The sequence below is a fragment of the Taudactylus pleione genome, unplaced genomic scaffold (assembly GCF_031769625.1).
Source record: "Taudactylus pleione unplaced genomic scaffold, aTauple2 ptg000529l, whole genome shotgun sequence".
Lineage (NCBI taxonomy): Eukaryota > Metazoa > Chordata > Amphibia > Anura > Myobatrachidae > Taudactylus > Taudactylus pleione.
The window spans coordinates 5,077,046-5,096,444 of record NW_028284931.1 but is presented as its reverse complement, the minus strand read 5'-3'; the positions used below and the strand labels follow the sequence as shown (position 1 = coordinate 5,096,444).

Below are 19,399 nucleotides of genomic sequence, written 5' to 3'. Positions count from 1 at the left end.
ATACAGATTCTGGGCTCTCTGGTCTCCACTTTTGAAATGGTAGAGTATGCTCGGTTTCACTACCGTCCTCTTCAGTTGGAGATCCTGGCCAGATGGAACAAGTCTCATCTGCACCTCAGTACTCAAACGATAATTATGTTGCTGGAAGTGCGTCACTCCTTCCTGTGGTGGCTACACCAATCTCACTTGAATGGTGGCCACACCTTTTGGATCCAGGATTGGGTCTTGCTAATCACCAATGCCAACCTTGGGGGGGATTCCTGTCAACAGACATTCCAGGGACGGTGGATGGCTCAGGAGAGCTCAGGGCGGTGTCCAGGGTCGCCCAGTCCAAGCTTCATTCGGACAATGTATCAGCAGTCGCCTACATCAACCTCCAGAATGGTACTTGCAGCCAAGGCATCATGAAAAAGGTTGGACGCATCCTCCACTGGGCAGAGCATCATCTTCCAGTTCTGTTGGTGGTATTCATACCCAGCTTGCAGAATTAGAAGGCGGACTTTCTCAGCTACCAGGACATACACTCAGGCGAGTAGGCTCTCTATCCGGACATTTTCCAGTTACTGGTTCATCGTTGGGGCCTCCCAGATATGACATGATGGTGTCTTGGCACAATCACCAGCTGCCAAGGTATTGCTCCCACACCAGGAATCTTGGAGCTCTCTAGGTAGATGCTCTGGTGGCGTCATGGATGTTTCCTCTCATCTACGTCTACCCTCCACTCTCCATGTTCCAGCAAGTTCTCCGCAAGTTCAAGGGGCGGAACAATGATGCTGGTTGCTCCAGATGGGCCGCGGCAGGTGTGGCTCTGCGTCTGACTCTCAGGCCGGATCTTCTGTCTCACTGACTTCATTCTTGGCCGCCTTGCTTTGACGTTGTGGTTTTTCAGACATCTATACTGAAAGCAAAAGGTTTTTCTAGGAGGGTCATCCGTTCCATGCTAAATGCTGAAAAGCTCTCTTCGGCTACAATTTATCACATCATATGGTGGATATACTTTCTGGTGTTCGACCAGGGGCTTTGATCCCGTGTCATTCCGGCTTTCTTGAGTTCTTTCCTTTTTGCAAGCAGGGTTAGATTTGGGCCTCCTGCTTGCTTCCTTGAAGGTGCAGGTCTCTGCCCGATCTGTTCTCTTTTACTGGCAGATTGCCCTCTTACCAGACATTCTGACCTTTTTTTCAGGGCTTCCTACGGGTACAGCCACCGTTCGTTACTCCTGTTGCCCCATGGGATTGTCCTTGGTTCTAAGGGCTCTTCAGTCCATCCCATTTGAGCCTTTGCACTCGGTGGACATTAAGTGGCTTACATGGAAGACTATCTTCTTACTTGCCATTGCTTCAGCAGAGCGGAATTCCAACTTCAGCACATTCTCTTGTCGTTCCCCCTTTTTTGTTTTTCATTCAGATCGTGCAGTCCTTCAGACTCTCTTGGGTTGCCTCCCTAAGGTGGTTTCTCGGTTCCATATCAACCAAGAGATTTTCATACTGTCTTTGAATGCCAAAATCTCCTGTCCGGAGGAAGCCTTTCTGGATGTGGTGAGAGCTCTCCGACTCTATGTAGTCAGGACCAGAGATGTCTGAAAACGACACCCTCTTTGTCCTTTTATGACTTTCACAAGCAGGGCTGGCCGCCTTCAAAACAGGCTTTGGCCAGATGGCTCTGCTTGACTATCCATCATGCCTACTAAGCGATGGGTCTTCATGCTCCTCCTGTGGTGACTGCTCATTCCACCAGGGCTGTAGAAGAATATTGGCCAGCTCGCAAGGGTGCTTCAGTGGAGCAGCTTTGTAAGGCCGCTAACTGGTCATCTGCCCACACTCTATGCATTTGACACCTTCTTCTCTTTTGGACATTAAGTGGCTTACATGGAAGACTATCTTCTTACTTGCCATTGCTTCGGCAGAGCAGAATTCCGACTTCAGCACATTGTCTTGTCGTTCCCCCTTTTTTATTTTTCATTCAGATCGTGCAGTCCTTCAGACTCTCTTGGGTCCTGCCCACACTCTATGCATTTGACACCTTCGTCTCTTCAGACGTTGCCTTCAGATGAAGAGTTCTCATCGCAGCCCAAGAGTGTCCCCGTCCATAGGGGGACAGCTTTGGAACCTTCCATTGTGTCCCTGTGCTCCCTAGTGAAGGATGAAGAAAAGGAGATTTATGGTCTTACTTAGATAAATCCTTTTCTTTGACTCCATAGGGAGCACAGGGCGCCCATCCTAACGCACCTGGCTTGTGGGTCTTGTTCCTTTGGTACTGGTTCTCCGGACACCCTTTGTGTGTGATTCTGTTTTCTTCTCCCTCTTACTCTCCGCGCTCCTGCCTTGGGCTTATTTTCCTAACTGAATAGCCCGGCCTGTAGGCAGGGTATAGTGGAGAGGGAGGCCTGGACTGATATGAGAGTTTTTGTAACTGTTTGGTGCCCAGGCACTCTCCTCTCTAGGCTATACCCATTGTGTCCTTCTGCCCCTTAAGGAGTTAAAGAAAAGGATTTAACCAGGTACAACCATAAATCTCGTTTTATCCAAACCAGAAGTATAAAAGCAGGATAAAGCTTTGCATCCAGTGCAGTAGGTCACGCAGCAAGTGACCCTTCTATGTAATTGTATTTACTTTACTTATTATGTGTTCTCCATTTATGCAGTTATTGTAGAGTTCAAGTAGTATCCACACCCATGTTGTCAATCCTTTTTTATGCCTCAGATAAAAGAAAGGAATTTAAATTTCTCTCCAGAATTCCAATAAGCATATAGAAGCATATACTGTATATTCATACACACGTAAACTAGGAATCCAAAATGCACTAGGTGAGCAGTTTATCTTGCATCACTTTACACTTTCAGAAAGTGAATGCACGACCGAAAATATAGAACAGTCTTGTTAAGGGGCATTCTCAGTCCAGCAAAGGCGTACTTCCGCAAATATGACTTAGACCAGCAATTATGTTTGGTGGAGCATCTTTTGCACATGCTGCACGTTGAGTTGTTATAGTAAAGTTAGGCACATACTGCTGATGCTGAGATGTACGTTTCTCAAGATGTGTACATCTCTGCATCTAGTTATGTTATTTTTCCTCCAATTTTATTTTCTTCTGCACAGTTTGCAACCAGCTGGGCAACAGCTTTCAGGTCACAATTGCTTTATAGTGTGTCTGTTACAGGTCCCAACATGCTTACATAAAAGATTAAACATTACACCATTTACATACAAAGGTTGAGAAAGGACACCGTTGTATAAAGCTTGACCTTTTCTGAAATTGTTTGGTCGAGAAAGCCCAAGCCACAGCCCAAGTGTGCCCATTGTCAATTGACAAATATATACATTTTTGAATAATTTGTCCTGTGTTTAAGTACAGTAAAATTAGAGCCAACAACTGGACGGCTTAATTGAAAGTGAAATAAGTTTGTTTGACAGCGAGTGACATGGGAGAGTCACAAACCAAAAAGTCAAACCAACAGACATGAAATGTGGAAGATCTCTACACCTTATGTTTGAATTAATGGAGATCTGGGGGGAAAATTTACTTAAATCGATTTGAAATCGAACAGTAAAATCCCTTAACAAATCTCAAATTTACTAATAATGGATTTTGCTTCCTGTTTTCAAATCGATTTGAAGAAGGGATTTGATCGATTTTGCATGTTCATGTACAATTCGAACACCAAATCCCTCTCCGCCTCTCTCAGCCAATGAACGGCTCCCACAATTGAAGTCAATGGTGAGAGCCGCAGGGTTGCTAAAGGTTAGCCTGCGGTTCTCACCATTGACTTCAATGGTGGGAGCCGTTCATTGGCTGAGAGAGGCAGAGGCTGACCTCTCTCAGCCAATGAACGCTCAGCCACGGCACTTCAAAGGGAAATGCCACGTCTGAGCCCATCACTCGGGAGGTACCATCCTTCGAGAATGGTACTGAGTTCGTGGGTCGGTATTTTCGTTTTTTATTTTCCGGAGACCAAGGATGCCTACAGGGAGAAGAGGACCGGTCCAGATATTGTAGGTGAGTATGTGTGAGTTTTATTAAACGTATACTGTCACTGTGTATGTGTATTGTCTTTGTTTTAACATTTCTTTACAGGTGAACTACAGGTACCAGCGGGTCTTTAATGACCCGCATGCTGGTACTTGTGGTTATCCAAGTGCCAGCATGCGGTTGAGGCTTGCTGAGACCTGCAGTTCTACTGGTAAAGAAAATCTTTACACTTCTATTTTTACACTACACTTTTACACTATCAACCCAGCAACCACCGCCCACGGAAGCCGGGCTAACAGCTTAGGCCTGGGGTGCCCTGGAGAGAGGGACCCCTTTATCTGGGGGGGGTTCCCAGCTCCCCCGGGATCCAAGGCCTGGGCTGCCTAGCGGTCAGGGGTAATGTTTCGGCTGGGGAACCTGGTGATAGGGTTTCCCTAGCTGTGGCATTACCCCCACCCTGCTAGAAAGGGTCGAGTGCTGGTTATGGAAAATACAGGGGAACCCTACGCTTATTTTCCCCTGTAATTCCAGAACCAGGACCGGCTCAAAGCCTTGTGCTGGTTGCGCAAAGTACAGGGAAACACTACGCATTTTTTCCCCTGTATTTACACAACCAGGACTGGCTATGAAAAATACGGGGCTGGTTGTGCTTTTAGGGGGGGACCCCATGTTAATTTTTTTTTTTTTTAAATAACACTTATCAAGCTTTTTACACTGTGCATCTCACTGATGTATGCATGCATCTGTGTCAAATAGAATTGTTCATGCTGAAATCAAAAGCATGAAGCTCTTCTATTCATTTGGGGATTTGGTGTTCGTTTTTCATTCGATTTGCAAATCGAATGTTAGTAAATGAAGGGATCCTATAGTCATCTATGGGATAACATCGATGTTTTTCATAAATTCGCATGAAATTAATTTTTCTATTCAATTTGGGCTTTAGTAAATCCCTTCTAAGAAAATCGAACCAAAATCGAATGGCAAATCGAAGAGAAAGCAAAATCGAACCTTTGTAAATATACCCCCTGGACTCTTTGTTTCTGATTAGATTAGTTGCATGATTACGTAGTGACCTCATAGACATGTTACCGTACGCTGTCATAGGACCTAGGTAATGATCTTTGCTTGTTTTTGTGAAAAATGAATAATGTTTTCATTACTGTAGTTAATCTTTTTTTAATTTGTAAAGATGTATTTGACACCATATTGTTGTGAGGTAAAATGTTTACCATCTGTTTGGAATATTCATTTATTGTTGTTATTGTCATTATTATTATTTTTTTTTATGAAGAACCAATGTATTACACATGGCAATGTGCATTGTGGAGATTAAGATGCAAATAATGTACAATTACATGAGTAAATGAGCATAAGTTGTGGGTCCCAATTGATACATAAGATAGCGTGATGAAAAATTTACCTCTTCTAGGATTGACAGTGGAGACGTGAAAGATGATCTAGTCTTGGTAGAAATGGCTCTCTGTTAGTATTTATCTTAACTGGACTTCCTTCTTCTTCTCTGCTGGTGAAGACTTCTGCAGTTGTGCTGCATTGGCACTCTGGTGATGGTTCGCCAGCTTAGAGTAGCTGTATTTTACAGCATTTCTCTTTGGCCTCATGCCCACTCATGTACATAGAGAAAGTACACTTTTCCCTGTATTCACAGAAGTTGTATTTCCAGCTGCTATATCCAATTATGCCATGGAGCTCACCAAAGGAGAGACTGAGACAGTAATGCCGGGTACACAATTGAGCGACCTGCAATCGTACCAATGTCCATGGACACCCTGGACATCGCATGCTTGCCGGTACACATTACAGTGATGTAATGAAGGACAGAACGATCACTTATGCCGTGCTTCATTAATATGCACGACGTTGCATGTGATATTGTCCGGTTAGCGTGCAGCACAGCCGCCCGGACGATATTGCATGTGACCGTGGGAGCACGCAACTCGGGCATACACAATGAGCAATATATCCAATTTGCTCCAGTGTGTACCCACCTGAACTGTAATGACGGTTGAACTGACAACTGAACAGATATGGTTTTTTAGTAAATATTTAGACAGTCTAAATATTTGACACTCTTTGAACAAAGTTAAACTGTTTTATATTTGTGACAAAATGATTATGTGGGAGGTCGGGCACGGAGGCAGTAGTCCACGTGCCACCTGAAAAAAAAATTGCAACTGAGACCTCTGCTTCTAACATTTTATTAAAAGCAATTTGTACCTTGGGCATTTTTGCTGTGAGATTACTACAAGAGGAACTATGGCTGATTGGTTAAGCAACTTGTTTATTTTCTTGACACATAGGGCTTGATTGAGAGATGTATCTTAATCCGATGATTAATGTACAGTACATCTCCGATGTTAAGGGGTCTGCGTCTGCGCAGAACAGGTCCTGAGATCTTGCTCACATATTCCCCCCCCCCCCCCCCAAACCGCAGCATAATTGACATGCTGGAGTGTGAAGCAAGGGAGTGCCTGAAACGGAACGGTAACCAGGCACACCCTCCCCTTCACAGCCAAATGCAGTGTCTGACACCTCCTTCTGCATTTGCATCTGAGATGGATGGAATTGCACAGCTGCTTGTGTGTAGCTTCTTCAAATCCGCCCATCTCTGAATCCGGCCCATAGTTCATAGTTCAAATGTGGTTCATGGAAATAACAAGTCAGACTATTGTGCTTTTAATTTTATCTAAAAATGCCAAATGTGATCCGGTCAAGATGCCGGCGGAAAGGATGCCGGACGTCAGGATACAGACGCCAGAACCCAGACGCCGGTATCTTGAAGGGATCAAGATACCAACGTTGGCATCATGAAAGTAAGTAAGCGGGTTGGGATTAGGGTTAGACCAGGGATGGGGGGGTTTAGGTTTAGGGGCTTGCTGGGGTGGGTTAGGGTTAAGCAATGACCGGGGAGGGTTGACTTATTCGCACAGTGATGTGAATAGATAGCACAAACAGCTTCTGCTGATTAAAATGATATGCAGCATGCCTATGTTCTGTGAGAGAGTGCGGGTGCATCTGCATGTGAAACACTACGTTATAGCGTCAGCGGCTGTAACACTGTAACGTAGTGTTTAGCATTCCGATACATCCACAGTCACACACAGAACATATCATTTTAATCAGCAGAAGCTGCTTGTGCTATCTATTTGCATTGCTGTGCAAATAAGAACAATTTGAAGGTAAAAAGTCATACAAAAGACACTCGGTGCTACCAAGTCACACCGAGCTCCCGCGTTGTGTGGCAGAACTTGTAGCGCACGGAGAATAGATGTATGTGGACACATCTGTATTGGTAGAAAGCACATTAGGTGGAGTGCAATTTAGTGGCTACAATATCTTCAAACTTGAATATGTGAAGTAAATACTATTTGATATCTAAGGTTTAGTACATGGTAAGCAGACCATGTTTGGTGTCGTTCTGATCCACTGTGTCTTTGCAGATTTCCGGTACCATCGGTGAGGAGATAGCTACATGTGTCTGCAAACTATGGATCATAGAGAGTTAAACATTAAAATGTACTCTGTAATGTAGCCAGCTTACATTTATTATGCAGCGGGAAAATGGACACAAAGGGCTGTTGGAGGCTGGATTGTGAACATACGAACTGACCTATGAACTATACTGTAACAGGAGAACCAGGAAGAAGAATTAATGGAATCATGCCAATCTGTTCTATTGTATTGCCTATCTCTGTAAGGGTATATATGTGAGCTCTCTGAAACTAGATCTCAGTCTTCTTGCTTTGTTGTTGATGGAGGTTTCTTCTATGATGCTGGTATCTGGATCCAGAGCACATGCGTATGTAACAACTGTACCTTGGGTCTGTATAATTTAGTTGCGCTAATTGTATTTAGATCACAGCGTGTAACCATCTGTTTTTATATTGAATAATAACTTTTTGTGCTTTGGAACCACAATCAAAGTCTGAAAGCATTTATTTCTTGTGCGGCACATAAAGCTAAATAGCGACAATTTTAGAAGGTATAGTTAGGTAGGAATCGATAGTTGGGGGCTCGCAGTGTGAAATCCCGCTACCGGTCAACAGTGTGAAATCCCGCTACCGGTCACTCGGTAACACTCGGTCAGCGATCTCTCAGCAAAAGGGTGGAGGCGCCATAGCAGGAAAGAACGCATTGTGCCTTTGAAAATCTGCTACCACTTTGTTGCTGAGAGTCCGCTACCCGTTATTGTGGCTTAAGGAGCGCTGATTAGAATCCATGGACAAGGGAGGAAAAAGTTTGTTTTCCTTCGTTGGTAGAATTTCATGTTAAAAAGGGGAATTCGCACAATACCGTCAGGGTAATAATATGTTTTGTGTAGTAGTCGCATTATTGTGTATGCGACTAGTCGCACAATAGCGTATACGTATTTCCTGTATTGCTGCCACGTGTTTTAAACAAAGCCGTTGAGATTGCATTGTGATATTGATAGATAGCATTGTTGTAAATATCTTGATCAGTGTTGCCATAGCCTGGGAAAACGTGTATTTTTCTGCGCAGGAAAAGGGTGTGTAACAGTGAATATTTGTTGGTAGGGGTAACATGTTCCCTAGTTAAGGGTATCGTAGGACCCTTAAGTGCTAGGCACCTGGTGTCGGCCTAGTGGCTCGGTTGTAGATACCGCAGTCTATACACATAAGCAGGTGTAGTTGTCTTTGTTGTAGGTTTCGGCTCTCAGTGTGATTGCAGTATTCAGTGATCAGTTAGGGTTATTTGAGCATTGTAATTGAACCGCACAGTTGTGGCAAATTATGATTGTGAACTGAGTTGAGGGTGGACGAAATCACTGAAAAGGGTAGGTGTTATTGGAATGCCTACATGCTAGCAGTTGAGAGGTAGTCAAAAAAGGGATTAGGTGCGTGATAGCAGCCTGGTTATTCTTCCATATGTGTGTGGGTGCATGCTGTTAATATCTTCCACAGGTAAGTGAAAGTATCTTGACATTCTTTCACCTGTCTATTGAAAAGCTTAGGGTTCTCCCAAGATGGGAGCCAAGCAAACGGTAGAGATGTTAGATGATGTGCTGCTGTTGGAAGCGCCGATTGGGTCGGCATGGCATATTATGCATACTAGGTACTGTGCTTATGCAACTAGGTACTGTGATGTATGGTTTAACATGACGATGAAGAGTGTTAGACCTTTCCCCAGAATTGGCAGCTTTGATAAGGAGGTATTGAACAATGTCCAAGATAGCATCTGTAGGGTGCACTCTCGAATTAAAAAGGTAAAATATAACGAGTGTTTAAAGTTGTGGCAGCATGAGGGGGATGCGTGGCTTAAAGGTGTGCACGTGACGCAAACTAGCATCACGAGCACGTTACAGGAGAGTGCGCACGCAGCGCTAAACTGCGGTGCGTGCGTGCGCGCCACGAAATAGCGCGCACGTGCAGCAAGGTAGCATTGCGAAAGGTATTGCCAGTGGTTCATGCGCACCACCACCGCCCTATGGGGGTGGAGGTACAGTCTATGTAAAAGTCCATAAAAATTTAACAAGTAACTTGTACCCTCTATTGAGTAATCACAAAGAAATGTTTATGATGCGGATGATGAACCTGTCGTTATGCCATTTCCTATGCTGTACACATGTTAGATGCTCCATCACAACAAGCACGAGTGGTGGCCCCATCTTCATCAGTGATAGTACAGGAAGTGTTAACATCCACTGCACCCGTAGAGGAATTTGTTAATCCTATATGTAGCAGTAATAGACTAAATCCCCAGCCAGGTAACAAGGTCAAAGGTAGCAGTGCGGCTGGTCTGCATCCCATCAGAACAATAACTGTTCCAAATGGGAATGCGGATGTGAACGGTGTAGTGCCCACAAGGGAGGTAGCAATGCATTGTCCTTGGACAAGAACTGAGCTAAATTCCATAATGAATGATTTCCCTGACCCTAAAAAGGAATTAGCCAAATGCCAAAGATTTTTTAAAAACTTGGGTAGTGCTCACGAGCCAACCAATAAAGATTGGCGATTGGTGTTAAGGGCTTGTCTTCCACACAATACCGACGTGAAAAAGTTTATCACGGATTGCGTATTGGATGGAGATGGTACCTTAACAGATGAGGATAACCAAGGTAACATTACCCGCATAATAACTAAGTTGGGTGTATATTTTCCAGTAGTAGTTAACTGGAGTAAAATTTTCACCATAAAACAAAAAGAGAGTGAATCTGCAGAGGATTACTGTACCCAAGCTCTGCAGGCTATCACCCAGTACACTGGGATAGAGGATATTAAAGATAGCACTCATCACAGGGGAATGATCATCACGGTACTTATGGATGGTCTAAAAGACAATCTAAAGACCAGAGTTCAGACCTCACTACCTGGCTGGAGAGGAGTTGCTGTAGACACACTCATGGAATCCGCTATTGAACATGATAAAAACATCCTCAAAAAGAGAGAGACCCAGAGCGAGAAGCTAATGGCTGTCAGTTTTCAAGCTTTAGAAGGAATGACTGTAACATCACAGCCACCAGACACACATGCACCTGCACAGCTACATCTCCTCACCAACCCTGCACCACCTCAAACACAGCCCTACCCCACTTATCGCACACAGCCTCAAAACCCATACTACCCACAACCACCATATTACCCTCAAAATCCCTATCCACACCCACAATCTTTTCCTACCACTCAACCCACACAGCAACCCTTTCACCCACCCCACTCACGAAGGTGCTTTAACTGCAACCAAGTGGGACATGTAAGTAGGAACTGTAAGGTGAAGAAGGTAGGACCCCCTAATCAGTGAGTACCTGGATATACACAGAGTACGGGAAATTTGAAACAGTCACCAGCTCCAATTGTGGCCTTAAATGCTGTATTGGAGAGTGAGAGTCGACGCTAGGGGTTAGGTCATACCTGTAGTCTACATATAGTCAGGTTAACGGAAAGTACTAGGGAAGAACCGGTGATGATGGTTGATGTAGCTGGTACTAAATATCCTATTCTTGTAGACACAGGGGCGACCAGATCAGTGATAAAATCTCCAGCTAATTTACTGGTGACCAGCGAGAAAGTACCAGCAATGGGTGTAACGGGTAAAGTGCAACATTATCCTTTAACCAAACCCACAGAGGTTACTATAAGGCCATTGCATACCAGGCAGTCTTTTTTCCTGGAAGCAGCGGCTCCTACTAACCTTCTGGGAAGGGATTTGTTATGCAAGATGGGATGTGTCATATATTGTACCCCTGATGGTATATTTCTAGATATCCCAGAGAGAGTTGCGCACGAGGTGAGGGATATATTGGACACTCCCCAAAGGATAATGTATCACTCTACTGGTTCAGGTAAAAATCCATCTCAGGTAGATCAAATGTTATCCCAAATTCCAGATTCACTTTGGACCAAGGATGGACAGGATACTAAATTAATGGCAAATGTAGCTCCCGTAATGGTAAATCTAAAAAGTGGTAGCAAGCGCCAAAAATTCCCCAGTACCCATTAAAACAGGAAGTAGAATTAGGGGTTTATCCCATAATTGAGAGATTATTACAGTAGGGAATTTTAGTCCATACAGCAAGTGTAGCCAACAGTCCCATCTTTCCTGTAAAGAAGACTGGTGGGAGGGGTTATAGGCTTGTACAAGACTTTAGAGGGGTTAATAAGGTAGTAGAGAGCCAATTTCCCGTAGTGACAAATCCAGCTGTCATTGTTATGCAGATCCCACCAAATGCAACCCATTTCACTGTCATTGACCTCTGTTCTGCTTTCTTCTCTGTACCTCTTCATCCTGACTGTCAGTACCTATTCGCTTTTACATACAGGGGTGTACAATACACATGTACACGATTTCCCCAGGGTTTCATAGACAGCCCCAGTATCTTCTCCCAGGCCTTACATGACTGTTTACAATCCTTTCAACCTGCCAATGGATCTGTTCTAATACAATACGTGGACGAGTTATTGTTATGTTCTGATTCCTTTATGTCATGTTTAAGTGATACTAAACTTTTATTGCTTCATCTCTCGCAAACAGGACACAAGGTTGCTAAGGACAAACTACAGCCATGCCAGCCCAGGGTTAAATACTTGGGACATTGCCTAACCCAGGGGTTACGACAGCTGACAAGTGACAGAATCCAAGCCATACAGACCATGACACTGCCGCAGAATCAACAGCAAATTCGTACCTTCTTGGGAATGTGTAGATACTACAGAATGTGGATCCCAGGTTTTTCTATTTTTGCCTTGCCATTACAGGACTTGGGTCCTCATTCAGAGTCGGTCGAAGCGGCCGCACGGTCGTACGGGAAAAGGGGCCGGATATGCAAATGATTCCCTCCCAAGTTGCGTCCCTAAGTTCGGATCGGTAGCTGGCCGACCAAGGGGAGCAAGCGGCCGGAATTCAAAAATATATGCCCCCTTCTCGTACGCATTGCACATCATCTCCGGGCATATAAGGATTAATCGAGACCATCGGGAACCATCGGAACTGGTTGTAGAGCTTAAGGTTGACCATACCCTCTCTTAAGCTCTACGATCATGTCAGTGTAAAAACCTCCCATGTCACATGACGCTAGTTTGTTAATTATGCACTCCCATAAACCGTATGCACTCCCATAAAACGCCGTTCGCATAATTAGGCACGCCTGCGTCCGGATCTCCACTCCCCCGTTTTCAAGCACCTTCCCCTGTTACCACCCACAAACGCCTCAATCTGTCACTCAAACTACCGACCTGGCTGTGTTCAAGGAGAGGGAAATTTCTGATCGTAGCGGCTAGTTTGCGCACGCGCATTGCGAAAATTACGCATGCGCAGTATAGCGAACATCGGCGTATGAGCTTGTGGCCGCTTCGACCGACTCTGAATGAGGTCCTTAGTCTCTTCCTCAAAGCCCGATCGTGTCATACACACAGATTAATCAGAGCAGGCTTTCCTTAATCTTAAGGATAGTTTGACAAGAGCACCTGCATTGGGAATACCTGATTATGAAAAACCTTTTGATTTGTATTGTACGGAAGCTAATGGTTGTGCAGCAGGTGTCCTCACACAAAAACATTGTGATGCCAGTAGGCCCGTGGCATACTACAGTGCACAATTGGACACTGTGGCAAGATCACTCCCAACGTGTTTAAGAAGTGTTTCAGCAACTGCTCTATTGGTCAGTAAGAGTGAGGATGTGGTACTAGGCCATGATATGATTGTCTATACTCCCCATGCTGTATCTGCTTTGCTAAACTCTGTCCAAACCAGACATGTCTCCTCAGCTAGATTCACAAAATGGGAACAAGCCTTAATAGAACCTGCAAACATCACCATCAAAAGGTGCGGTACGTTAAATCCAGCTAAGTATTTACCATATGTGCAACATGATGCACAAAGGGTGGAGAGAGGTGAGTCGCTGGTGAAAGGTGAGTTCAGCAGGAATATTGATGCACATGATTGTATGGAATATTTGAATTAAACCTTTACTGCAAGACCTGACATACGGGATACACCTTTAGAATATGTAGATATGACATTTTACACAGATGAGAGTTGTCATAGACAAACTGACACTGGAGAGTCATGTACAGGTTATGCTGTGGTAAATGACGAGGACGTTATAGAAGCTGAATCTTTAGGCCCACCACACTCGGCCCAAGTGGCGGAACTGGTGGCACTAAAGAGAGCCTGTGAGTTAGCGGAAGGTAAATCTGCTAATATCTACACTGACTCTAGGCACACCTTCGCGGTAGTACACGATTTCGGCGCTCTATGGCATCTGAGAAAGTTTATGACAGCAGCAGGCACATTCCAGACATATAAAAGGACTACTGACAGCAATCCGATTGCCTAAGACAGTGGCGGTAATTAAGTGTAAAGCCCATACATGTGGTGATGACCCGGTGTCACTGGGCAATAACAGGGCAGACGAAGCTGCAAAATGGGCAGCAGGGTTAAAAATTAATGTACCAACTGAACAAGTGATGACTTTTCAAACTATTGACATGCTGAAATTAATTGAGATGCAAAATTTGTGTTCCATTCAGGAAAAGGCAGTCTGTAGGTCCAAGGGATGTGGGCAAGAGTCTTCTGGACTCTGGAGAGATGGACAAGGTAAGCGAGTGGCTCCCAAGGCGTACTTCCCAAGCCTGGCTGAGGCAGCGCACGGTCTGACTCATTTGTTAAAGCAAGGTATGTGCAAATTGGTGAGAGCTTACTGGTGCACACCAGGTTTTTCTTCACAAGCAGAAAATATAGCAATGTCCTGTCTGACCTGCTTGAGGAAAAACATTGGGATAACGATCCCTACCGAACCATCCCACATTCCTCCGACTGACGGACCTTTTCAGGTAATACAAATTGATTTCATCCAATTACCACCCTGCAGGAATCTCAAGTATGTATTAGTGTGCACTGATGTGTTTTCTAATTGGGTGAGGCATACCCAGCTGCCACTAATACTGCTGTGTTTACTGCCAAGAAAATTGTTCAGGCGTTTGTATGCAGGTACGGCATCCCTAGAATTATTGAAAGTGATAGGGGTACTCATTTCACGGATGATGTTTTCCAAAATATGTGTATGCTGATGGGTATTAATAGTAGACTTCATACCCCCTACCGACTGCAAGCCAGTGCCAAGGTGGAGAGGATGAACGGGACTATTAAAAACAAATTAAGTAAAATCATGTTGGAAACTGGACTGGGTTGGCCAGAAGCACTACCACTTGTCCTTCATAGTATCAGGACAACTCCTAGACCCCCCTCTCAATCTGTCCCCCTTTGAAATACTGTTTGGTAGACAACCTCATTTGATTATAAGCCCACAGGAGGACTTGAAAAGTAACTACTCATTGTTATAAGATACCTTACAGTTAATTCGTTAACAGTTAAAACAGCAACAGCAGAAACTGAAATTGTTGTCACATGATATGCCTGAACAAACTGTCATGATGTTGAACCTTGAGAATTTGTTATGATCAGAAATTTCTTGCGTTCAGGTTGTTTGATTGGTGGAAAGGTCCGTATCAGGTGTTGCTGACAAGTACAACTTCATTGAAGGTAGCGGAGAGAGATACCTGGGTCCATTCCACCCACTCTAAGAAGGTCAACCAACCGGTGGAAAAACAAGGCGGAACCGAGGCAGATAACGTAGACCTGTCAATTGCGAGTCTGTTCAGGGAAGGTTAAAGGTTACAGTGAGATACCTGAGCTAAAGAAATTTGTAGATCAGTGTTTACAGCAATGGATTGGTCTGCTGTGGTTATCTTTGTGTTTTCTCCCAGAATCCTCATTATCTTGGGTTGTTTCAGGATCTCTGGTTTCTGTGACGGAGGACAGAGGACGGAGAGGGGAGCTGATGGTGATATCGATGAAATGGAGTCAGGAGAAGGAGTGCTAAACCTACCGGGAGAGTATCTGACCAAACCCAGTACAGTAATTGTTAAGAGATCTGCTATTCTGGATACTCTGAGACAGTGTGAAGGTCTATCGTCTGAGGATTATTGTATGTGTGAGTTCTGTGGGTCCGTAGTCAATGAGAGATGCATCCAACAGTGCCAACCTAAGTATAACCAGTATTGGGGTGGGTATCCTTTAGAGGATTATCCTAGCATGGTGGGCAAAATTTTTAACCAAACAGACTGTTGGGTGTGCTCTCAAGTGCCCCAAGGACAACATAATGTAGGATTAGTGCCATTCACATTAAATATCTCTGAAATTTTAGAATCACAAAGAGGACATGCACTGGATGGAAAATGTCTTAAGTCCAAACCACCTCATTTTTAACTCCCACCAGTACCAAGTAGATAAATCACTTTTATGTTTGAGCAACTCCAATGACCCAGGAAGTTGGGAGGTGACAGGGAATAACCAGATGATGACCTTCTCACTAAGAGCCTATGAATTTTGAACTGTTACGCACAATTAGGTCGGGTGGAAGACACTTCAGGTATAAATATACATTAAGTTCCACCAAAGAAATGGTTGGTAGGGTACCAGAAGGGTATTGTGCCAAGATATTACAACCTGAAACTTGCATGAGTCAATTGGGAGAACCTGACATAGGATCACTTGCTAGGAAAATGTGTGTGACGATAATAATGTTTACTATCCCTTATGTTTTCCCCGATGATGTATATTTTATATGTGGAAGGAAAACGTATAAGTGGCTCTCTACGAATTCCGAAGGTTTGTGTTATCTGGGAAGAGTAGTTCCAGAGGTTATGACCCTTACACATGGTGAAATGCTTGGTATTCATAAAAACACACCATCACCATATCTTCACACACAGTATGAACACAGAGACAAAAGATACCTGGGGATATGCATAAAGCCACACCGTTAATTAGTGAGACAACTGGCTTTCAATTTCTGGTAGCATTGGATCCCACCAGGATCGCTCGGGGTACACTAAATTTTAGATATATCCAAGATCTTGCTGAATTAATAGATAATATCACCGAAATGTATGATGACACATTCCGGTACGAGTTACAGGCCTACAAGAAAGAACTGGTGCAACACAGATTAGTCTTAAATTATTTAACAGCTGTCACTGGAGGGTATTGCGTAACTTTGGCCACCCAATTTGGAGTAAAGTGTTGCACTTACATTACAAACGATACAAGTGACCCCAAGGAGGTGATACACCGGAAGATGGATGAAATTCTGCAGCTGAAATGGCAATTTCGGAAGAACCATAATGCTTCAGTGGCTGAAGTAGAGGAATGGGTTTCATGATTGAACTCAGTGAAATGGTTTTCATGTCTAGGAGAGTGGGTCCAGGAAATGATTGCAAGTATAAGTAAACTCCTGATCCTCATAGTGGTTGTCATCATAGTAATTGGCTTATGTGTCAGGTGTGTTCCTACTGTGTTGAAATGTGGAAAATGTAAAGATAAGGTGAATCAAAGGAATGAAATTATGATGGTGGTCAGTAGTAGCAATATGAATACTGAGGTAAATGTAGGCCTGCATTGCAACCCTGAACTAGAAGGTACCATCATATGATGTATAAGATTTAGACATGCATGAAATGTGTTATCAAAATGTTATTTTAAAACATCTTAAATAATGTTAGTCCCTATTCCCCTTCAAGACTTCCTTTATAGGATTGGTGCAACCCCACATCTTTCCCATGATCTCCCAAGATCCGCGGTGTGCATATAAGGGTAGTTTTATGTCCCCTCCTAGAGACACATTATTGATGAATTAAGAACCACCTTGTGACATCCCATAAAATAACATTAAATAATATGTCGTAATGTAAGCCTAAATTAATTTTAAAATCAGAGTATGATAGCATGTTGTTTGCTATCAAAGGGTGGACTGTCAAAACCGGATCATTGGTTGAGACAGAATCGGTTTAAAATTAAATGTGCACAACGCCATTTTGCGACTGGCCGCCCAGCGCCATTTTAGTGAATCTCGCCTATTATAAGTACATACGGCGATGCTATTATTTAGCGTTGTGCCATTCCCACGCAATAGAAAAGATATTAAAAGTCCTCATGATAATAAATACAGACCATCACTAAAACATATAAAATGATCAACCCTGCAAAACGTACCATGGTGTACTGCACAAACACGTAGTCGCACAACACTAACTAGCGTCTTTTCTCAATACCCCACTACTTACACACTGCACACTTACATAAAAAGGTTCCCTAGCATTAATGTGTAATATTCAAGGTTTATTCAGTATTAGTAATGTTGTGAAGTAAATGCTATTTGATATCTAAGGTTTAGTACATGGTAAGCAGATCGTGTTTGGTGTTGTTCTGATCCACTGTGTCTTTGCAGATTTCCGGTACCATCGGTGAGGAGATTGCAACATGTGTCTGCAAACTATGGACCATAGAGAGTTAAACATTAAAATGTACTCTGTAATGTAGCCAGCTTAGATTTATTATGCAGCTGGAAAATGGACACAAAGGGCTGTTGGAGGCTGGATTGTGAACATGCGAACTGACCTATGAACTATACTGTAACAGAAGAACCAGGAAGAACCACCAATGGAATCATGCCAATCTGTTCTATTGTATTGCCTATCTCTGTAAGGGTATATATGTGAGCTCTCTGAAACTAGATCTCAGTCTTCTTGCTTTGCTGTTGACGGAGGTTTCTTCTTTGATGCCGGGATCTGGATCCAGAGCGCATGCGTATGTAATGACTGTACCTTGGGTCTGTATAATTTATTTGCGCTAATTGTATTTAGATCACAGCGTGTAACCATCTGTTTTTAGATTGAATAACAACTTTTTGTGCTTTGGAACCACGGTCAAAGTCTGAAAGCATTTATTTCTTGTGCGACTCATAACGCTAAATAACGACAATTTTAGAAGGTATAGATAGGTAGGAATCGATACTTTTTACCTTTTAAATGCATCTTATTCACACAGTGATGTGAATACTTAGCACAAGCAGCTTCTGCTGATTAAAATGATATGCAGCATGCCTATGTTCTCTGCATCTGCGGGTGTATCTACATGCAAAATGCTACATTACAGTTTCAGCGGCTGTAACACTGTAACGTAGCGTTTCTGATGCAGATACACCCGCAGTCGCACAGAGAACATAGGCATGCTGCATATCATTGTAACCAGCAAAAGCTGCTTGTGCTAAATATTCACATCACTGTTTGAATAAGACGCATTTAAAGGTAAAATGCCGCACTAAAATATCCGCAGTGCTATAGAGTCATGCCACGAGATGGCGCGATTAGAAGGGCTGTTTAATGCACAATGAGGCTAGATGTATGTGGACACATCTGTATGTGTCTATCGGGGCTTTACCAGCACATCACTAGTTTCTGGAAGCAAAGTAGAACACTCTTAGCCAAGTATACGGAGTGTTTTATTTTCTGTTATTGTACTGTGATTCCGCATATGCAAATCATGCCTTCACAAAAAAAGATGGAGTCTAAGCGAAGAAACACAAGGAAGAAATGGAATAGGTGCATGTTTGTTACCTTCATCCAAAGTGACCTTAGCTTGTGTAAGTGTTGCAATACTAAATGCATGATCATGTTTCTATGTTGGGAAGTGGAAGGGCTATGTATTTATTTTGATCAGCACTTTTTTTTTCAACATAATTATTTAATTTTCCAATTTTTTTGCTTTTTGTATAAATTTTTTTTTTTTTATGTATTCATAAATTTCTCTTTAACAAGGTAGACTGACTAATGTTTTACCCATTGCCACAGTGATATAGCTCTGGGTTCAACAGACTAAAATCTGTAAAATAAGCGTTACCATAAATTAGACTTACTGTATGTGATTAAGGTAATCCTATTTCCCCTTCAGTTTAAGGACCCAGACGTGACATTGAGGGCAGAAGTTGCGGCTTCATGCCCTGGCAGCGCTGTTATTTGGTCTCAACTGACTCATCTGGCCACCAATAATATAAATTTGTACCCTCGCAGGCTCGCTTCGCTGTTTGTAACTGCTGACATCAGGATCCGTTCGGTGAAG

General features: G+C 43.3%; 1 protein-coding gene across 3 annotated transcripts in view; it reads left to right on the top strand.

Annotated features, from left to right (window-relative positions):
- Positions 1–19,399, top strand: part of UBXN6 (UBX domain protein 6) — a 261,847-nt gene that overhangs the window by 134,311 nt on the left and 108,137 nt on the right. The gene's annotated exons all lie outside the window — the stretch shown is intronic.